At 34.8% G+C, this 7,307-nt stretch overlaps 1 protein-coding gene and 2 long non-coding RNA genes across 3 annotated transcripts in view; 2 read left to right on the plus strand and 1 right to left on the minus strand.

The window, feature by feature from the left end:
• Window positions 1–7,307, plus strand: part of LOC107749583 (protein NLRC5-like) — a 92,171-nt gene that overhangs the window by 31,421 nt on the left and 53,443 nt on the right. The gene's annotated exons all lie outside the window — the stretch shown is intronic.
• LOC107749586 (uncharacterized) overlaps window positions 1–7,307 on the minus strand; it is a 93,629-nt gene that overhangs the window by 5,713 nt on the left and 80,609 nt on the right. The window lies entirely within an intron of this gene.
• LOC107749584 (uncharacterized) overlaps window positions 3,305–7,307 on the plus strand; it is a 7,626-nt gene continuing 3,623 nt past the window's right edge. Inside the window, exon 1 of the long non-coding RNA XR_001641055.1 lies at window positions 3,305–3,410. This is a non-coding gene — a long non-coding RNA (uncharacterized LOC107749584). The remainder of the gene's footprint in view (window positions 3,411–7,307) is intronic.

The raw sequence follows: 7,307 nt of genomic DNA on the forward strand, positions 1-7,307 counted from the left end.
TATTGAGCTTACGTATATATATATATGTGTGTGTGTGTGTGTTTTTTTTTTGCAAATATGATCTATTCTTAAGCAATATTCTCATCAGTTTTCTATCAGCTGTGACATATAAATCTGCTTTTTTTATATATATATTTTATCCAAGGGCATTTTTTTTTTTTACCTTTATAGAGGGCATTTTCCCACTAATCTCATTAATACTTTCATTTCAAATTCTGACATTTGATCTATAAATTCAATTATAATAATGTGATTATCTATACGTTATCAAATTAAATCATTTACACTGAAAAATACAACTGCATTAAATAATATTATGAGATTATTTTAAATATTTTTGAATACACAAGCAAGAAATGATGGTGGAAATGATACTTGTCAACGAAATTAAAACGCTAGTAAGGTGCCAGTAGTGAGCGTTTAATGAGTGAGTCATTTGAGTCGTTCATTCAAACGATTCGTTCAACCGGCAGATTCATCAGATGCATGGGCTAATGAAACTTTGACTCAACCGATTCGTTCAAAACACGGAATCAATCAGCAATGAATCCGCCTAAAATGTAAGTGACCTAATATTATTGTATTTGCTTATTGAATTGTTTATAGAACGATTAAACAGTCGCAATGGTGAAAACGTTGTGTGATGTTGCCTAACTAACTGTATTTTAAAATATAAATACAGTTATAAAAAGTATAAAAACTTTCCATTTTGAATTTTTTCCTCAGGATGCTGAGTTTCTTGGTGTTGCGCGTTTTAATTTCTCCTGGAGAGGCTGCGTGAGCCTCGCCTCAGCAGTTTTCAACGAAATTAAAACGCCAGTAGGTGCCAGTAGGGAGCGTTTAATGAGTGAGTCATTGAGTCGTTCATTCAAACGATTCGTTCAACCGGCAGATTCATCAGATGCATGGGCTAATGAAACTTTGACTCAACCGATTCGTTCAAAACACGGAATCAATCAGCAATGAATCCGCCTAAAATGTAAGTGACCTAATATTATTGTATTTGCTTATTGAATTGTTTATAGAACGATTAAACAGTCGCAATGGTGAAAACGTTGTGTGATGTTGCCTAACTAACTGTATTTTAAATATAAAAATTTAGCCCCGGCCCAATTTAAACCCTGGTCATTTGTGTTTGTTATGTTTTTAATGTCTTGTGTGTACAATAAACAAAACAACTGTGGACAACACCTCTCTATTATTATGTGCTTTATAAATGAACTGGAACTGGAAATAGATTGTGATTGTACGCAGGCAGCCCTTCACGGTGAACCCTTGAGAAGCATGGTGCAATTTAGCTTAGTGTCAGGGAAGAGCACATTCAGTGCTTGACTCTGCAAATATTGTTATTTAGTGCAAATGAGCTCCATCTACGTCAGTGATTGAATTTGCATTTTAATTCAGCATGTCTGCCATTTTTGTTCGGTTTCAGATTCAGAGATTCAGTCAGTCAGGACATCTGAAAACACATGAGGAGATCCACACTGGAGAGAAGCAGCACACGTGATCAGTGTGGGAAGAGTTTTCACATATGTAAATGGTCTTCTCATTTTTGGGAAAGATGATGCTACAGTAGGTTAAAGAAGCAGTACAAGTCGACCAGCATGTTGTGAACAGAGCCCAACACAGGAAATTCCAATCCTCTTACTTCAACCATAAAAGCCAGAGATGCTGTCATTGTGGCACTCTGCCTAGTTTCAAATAAAGGGACAGTTGTGGAGACAGCACAAACTAGATATTCTCAACAGAAGGAACCCCTCCAGCATTGTCAGTTTAGGCAGTTAACCCAAGATGAATGGGTGCGAAAACGAGTACATCTCATGGAAATTTGTGAGGAGAGGAAAATATGGTCATACCCCGAACTAAAATAAATGATTTCAAACTGGTTGAGTGACGATCTGAGTGAAGTGAATACAGACCCGTAATTGTCTGAAGACCTGTGAAAAGATATATGAGAGGGCTAATTTATAACACTGTTAATTGTTAAAATGAATTTTATTAATATAGGCATGCACATTGTTTGGCATCAGAGACGTGGATCTTAAACTTGCATTTCTTTAGAAGTTACTTTGTATGCATGTTAAAGCTAATTTCATCAGTGTCAACAGTTGAGTGAGGCAAACTACACCATCACCATAAATCTCTTCATTATATTCTGATAAACCATGTAAAAACAACCTAAAACTAAAAGAGCAATGAACAAAAGCTCTACCACTTTGACGTACTATTTTTTGCATTTGCTTGCAGTTTAGATTTCTCCCAAGAAACTTTTGCGCTCCCTCTATTCGTTTTTTGTTCACTTGCAGAACTATTACAAGTGAATGCATAGTTTCTCAGGGAACATGTTTATACAAAAAAATAAAAAATAAAAAGCATTGTCCAAAGTTGTCAACTGAACAAAGTTTATCTTCAGGACCAGCGGTTTCACCTTTCATCCATAAGTTTGTTACAGAGTTGGTCTTTGCTCTTTCATACTAGAAGGCCTATATGGTGGACATTCAGGTTGACGTCAGAGTTCTGTTTGTTTGAATAATGTTAATGCTGCTTTCTGAACTCAGGTTTGCACCGTAGGACCGAAGCTGAGAGCATAAGTAAGATATGGTCTGAATTTGTTTACAGTGTGTGGTGGAGGAGAACAAAGTCTGCAACAGATGTTGGGTGCATCTTAAATGGAAGGCTGCATATCGACTGTAGGTTGCCACATCATAAACATCTCAATTTGAAGGTTACTTAGTAGGCAGTCTTCATTTTGCATTCTTAATTCAGCCTGTTTTAAAGGATGCATCAGGTGTATCTTTCGTGTCTTTCAATCCACAATTCACAAAAAAAAAAAAAGCTGAAAATGATTTGACACTTAGCTTATTCAGTTTCATTATATTATGCAATACCAAAAATAAATAAATTAATTAATAAAATTGGCATGAAGTAAACGAATCACATAATGCTAAACTGCTTAATGTAAACAACTAGTAGACCATTGGTTGTCATTACCTGTACTGCATTAACAGAAAGATGCAGTTCATGTAAAACATTTCAATATAAAGTGTCTTCAAATTATAATTTAAGTAGCCTATTCCCGCTCCCTAACCGCGGGGGAGAAAACATTTACAACGTAGACATTCGCACTTACTAGACACTAGAACGTCTTATTCTAGCGTTTAATGCTGAGCAGGACTTTAGCCTTGAAGCCTTAGAAGGACTGGTCTAGGAAGAACGTGTCATCACGAGCATCCAGCTTTCAGTTTGACAAGCACCCATATTATTTTTCTTTCTGTTGGTGGCGGTAATGCACCTGCAACCGCGAATGAACATAAGAAGAAGAAGAAGAAGCAGAGGAAGAAGCAGAAGAAGAAGAAACGGTCTCCACGTACTGTGCCCTTATTCACTCACTTAGCGGTGAATCTTCTGAGGTGAGGAGAGCTTTTATTTATACAATCATAAAATCACAATTTGAGTAACATTTTCGAAGCCATTTGTGTACTGTTTTCTTCGGATATAGCGCCATTCGTGGGTCTTTTCTGGCGTCTGCTGACTATATAAACATAGGGGGTAACTTATAAACAATTGGGAGGAATGTTAAGACCTGCAGTGATTCTAATTATTGTTTGGATGTTTGATTTTATTCCCGTTTTTCTCGTATTCCCTTTTTTTAAATTAACTTTTGCAAAATAAATGTATTTAAGTTAGGTACTTTACATCCTTAAAATTAATGTATTGTAAGGGTTGATTCTAAAATACTTTATATTGAGCCTGTGTGAGGACTTTTTAAATTTATTATAAGAGGTGGGTAGTTGACATATGCAGTAAAACAACAACAACACATATTTATGTGTGAAGTCTGATGTTTGAGAAAATATAATGGGCCACTAAATTCGTCAATTCTTTCACTGTGCTATTAATGTGTCATGGTGTGACATTAAAATTGAGTTTTAAAAGAGAATTATATTCACTGTTAGACACTTACATTTCATAAAGTGTTATTTATTTAATATTAAATTATGAATAACATTATTTGTTACCCATGACTTGTTGGACATTTTGAAAACAAACTTTGACAACGAGACAAACTTTGCTGTCATCCTTTTGCCATTTTAAGGTGAGTGATGATTATATCCCCCTAAAGCAATTCTCTAAAGCTGTTTTTTTTTTTTAAAGATATTTGAAAAACAAACCTGTGGTTCTTTTATGTGTGTCACATCATATGACGTTACGTCACACTAAAGGACAGAAATGGTAGTTATTGCTTTAAAGAAAAAGTGAGAAGTATTTTTATTTAACTTTAAATGTCAAAGATGAAAGAAAATTAAATTTTGATGCAAACAATATCAACATGTTTAAACTAAATTAAAAATATTATTATCAATAAAATTAATTAATTCAGTCACTCAGTCAATTAGTATGTTACTGAAACTCTTCTATATATATATGTACACACACATACATAAAATGTAGGAGTTTCTATGCTTTTAGAAATATATGGATGAAAAAATATGATTGCCATTTACTAAATATAGACACATGTAAAATTATGTCTGAGGTATTTATTAACATTTTTATGTTTTTCTTTTTAATTTCTAAAAGTTGTAATTCATTAAACCATGATTGAGACAAAGTGAAAGGATGTTAGAGAAACATTATTAATTTTCAATTGTCATAACAAGGTTATGTGAAGAAAGCTAATACTAATAAATAGTTAATTTAAAATTAGTTAATTACAAAAGATTTAGCTAAATAAATTAGCCTAAATGTTCAAGATATTAAGAAGCTGTTTTTTTTTTTAAAGATATTTGAAAAACAAACCTGTGGTTCTTTTATGTGTGTCACATCATATGACGTTACGTCACACTAAAGGACAGAAATGGTAGTTATTGCTTTAAAGAAAAAGTGAGAAGTATTTTTATTTAACTTTGAATGTCAAAGATGAAAGAAAATTAAATTTTGATGCAACATGTTTAAACTAAATTAAAAATATTATTATCAATAAAATTAATTAATTCAGTCACTCAGTCAATTAGTATGTTACTGAAACTCTTCTATATATATATGTACACACACATACATAAAATGTAGGAGTTTCTATGCTTTTAGAAATATATGGATGAAAAAATATGATTGCCATTTACTAAATATAGACACATGTAAAATTATGTCTGAGGTATTTATTAACATTTTTATGTTTTTCTTTTTAATTTCTAAAAGTTGTAATTCATTAAACCATGATTGAGACAAAGTGAAAGGATGTTAGAGAAACATTATTAATTTTCAATTGTCATAACAAGGTTATGTGAAGAAAGCTAATACTAATAAATAGTTAATTTAAAATTAGTTAATTAAAAAAGATTTAGCTAAATAAATTAGCCTAAATGTTCAAGATATTAAGTCAAAGTTATGGCACTATTAGTCTCGCGTAGCCAGACCTACAGACTGACGGCAGAAGGTCTGGGAACCATGGCCACTTTGAATGGCCAATGACTGCCCAAGAGGCCATATGACTGACAGATAAGCAACCAATAATGACTCGTTTTATGCCATCAATAGCAGACCAGTGTGTTAAACTCGTATTTTAAACGACGTATTTTAAAGAATCTATGCTGTAAACTTTACATGTTTCACGTACAGGGATTTTCCTGCATAGAGAAATGTGAAGCGGTCGTCTCTGTCAAATTTTGTCCTGCTTCTGGCTGTCGACAAACTCAAACAGACAGTCGCGTGCAGTTTCACTTCACAGCATCCATTAGGGCTGCACGATTAATCAAATGCGATTGTCATGTCATGTGCATCTTGTCAGTAAAGCCAGTTCTGTGATCAGTAGTAAATCTCCATCATGTGCTTTCAGATGGAGCAACTTTTACAACACAGAGCCGTAGTTCACTGACAAGCTATTAGGGCTGCATGATAAATCGCAATCGAGATTAGGCAAAAGCTGCGATTGTCATGCGCATCTTGTCAGTGAAGCACAGTTCTGTGATCAGTAGTAAATCTCGATCCGAAGGCCAGAGGGTGCTCTCGTGCTGAAACTCCAAATACACCCCGCAGAAGGAATCGAGGAAATGTAGCTGAATAAACAGAAGATTTAACTGCTTTCATTGATTCAATATAACTACTGAACAAACGACTTCAACAATATATGGTTTATCTAACTTTGTCTTATTATAATGTTCATTATAATAAAGTATATAGTAATGCAGTGCTAATCGACATAACACTCGACTGACGTTATGAGTGAGATTGGAGTAAAAACATTTGATTAAATGTGATATTTTCACTGGTCAGATGGAGCAGCATTTACTATACAGACAGAGCTGTAGTTCACTGAGAAGCTACACAAACAGCTTTCATAATCGCAGATCGATTTCTTCGATTTCATAAATCGTCTGCTTTTTTTGTTTTGTCAGTGAACTACGGCTCTGTGTAATAAATGTTGCTCCATCTTAAAGCAGGTGATGGAGATTTACTACTAATCACAGAACCAGCTTTACTGACAAGATGTGCATGACAATCACATTCGATTAATCATGCAGCCCTACAAGCTATGCAAAACTGCGTTCATAATTGCAGACCGATTTAATCGTGCGATTATGAAATGAAGAAATCGTTCTGCGATTATAAAAGATGTTTGCGTAGCTTGTCAGTGAACTACGGCTCTGTGTAGTAAATGCTACTCCATCTGAAAGCAGTGAAAATACCACATTTATTAACATGTTTTTACTCCAAACTCACTCATAACGTCAATCGAGTGTTTGAAATAAACCCCTCTGTGAGATGATGTGGCTTCCTACACAGAATAAGGCATGCAACATATTTCATAGTATTCTAAGCACTGTAGGGCTGCACGATATATCGTTTCAGCATCGATATCGTGATGTGCGCATCCGCGATAGTCACATCGCAGGATGTGTGATGTTTACGCGGGATGTGCAATGTTTAGTATACTGATCGTTATATTTATACTGATTGTTTTCTTTGAACATACAGACATATGTCTACACCGGACGTGACACGCCCCACACCGCAACAGCTAAAGTCTGTCTACACTAGTTCTTCATAAAACTCTGCAGCAGTTTACTGTCGGGGATTTCTCGTGTCGTGCCACGCCGCATCTAGTGTAGACAGCATTATAATGGGTTCTATAGTATTTTGTTGCTTCGCGCTGCGCTGCTCGTGTCTGGTTTACGCAGATGCAGCACACGAACACCGAATTCCGTTCACTTCCGCGTCTATTTGTGCCTGAAATGACACATACGCGCGAAATTGTCAAAATGCATGTCTCTGCAAGTATCCTTGTAAACACAGTTGCTTATGGTTTA

The sequence above is a fragment of the Sinocyclocheilus rhinocerous genome, unplaced genomic scaffold, assembly GCF_001515625.1.
Source record: "Sinocyclocheilus rhinocerous isolate Xijiao unplaced genomic scaffold, SAMN03320098_v1.1 scaffold1926, whole genome shotgun sequence".
Lineage (NCBI taxonomy): Eukaryota > Metazoa > Chordata > Actinopteri > Cypriniformes > Cyprinidae > Sinocyclocheilus > Sinocyclocheilus rhinocerous.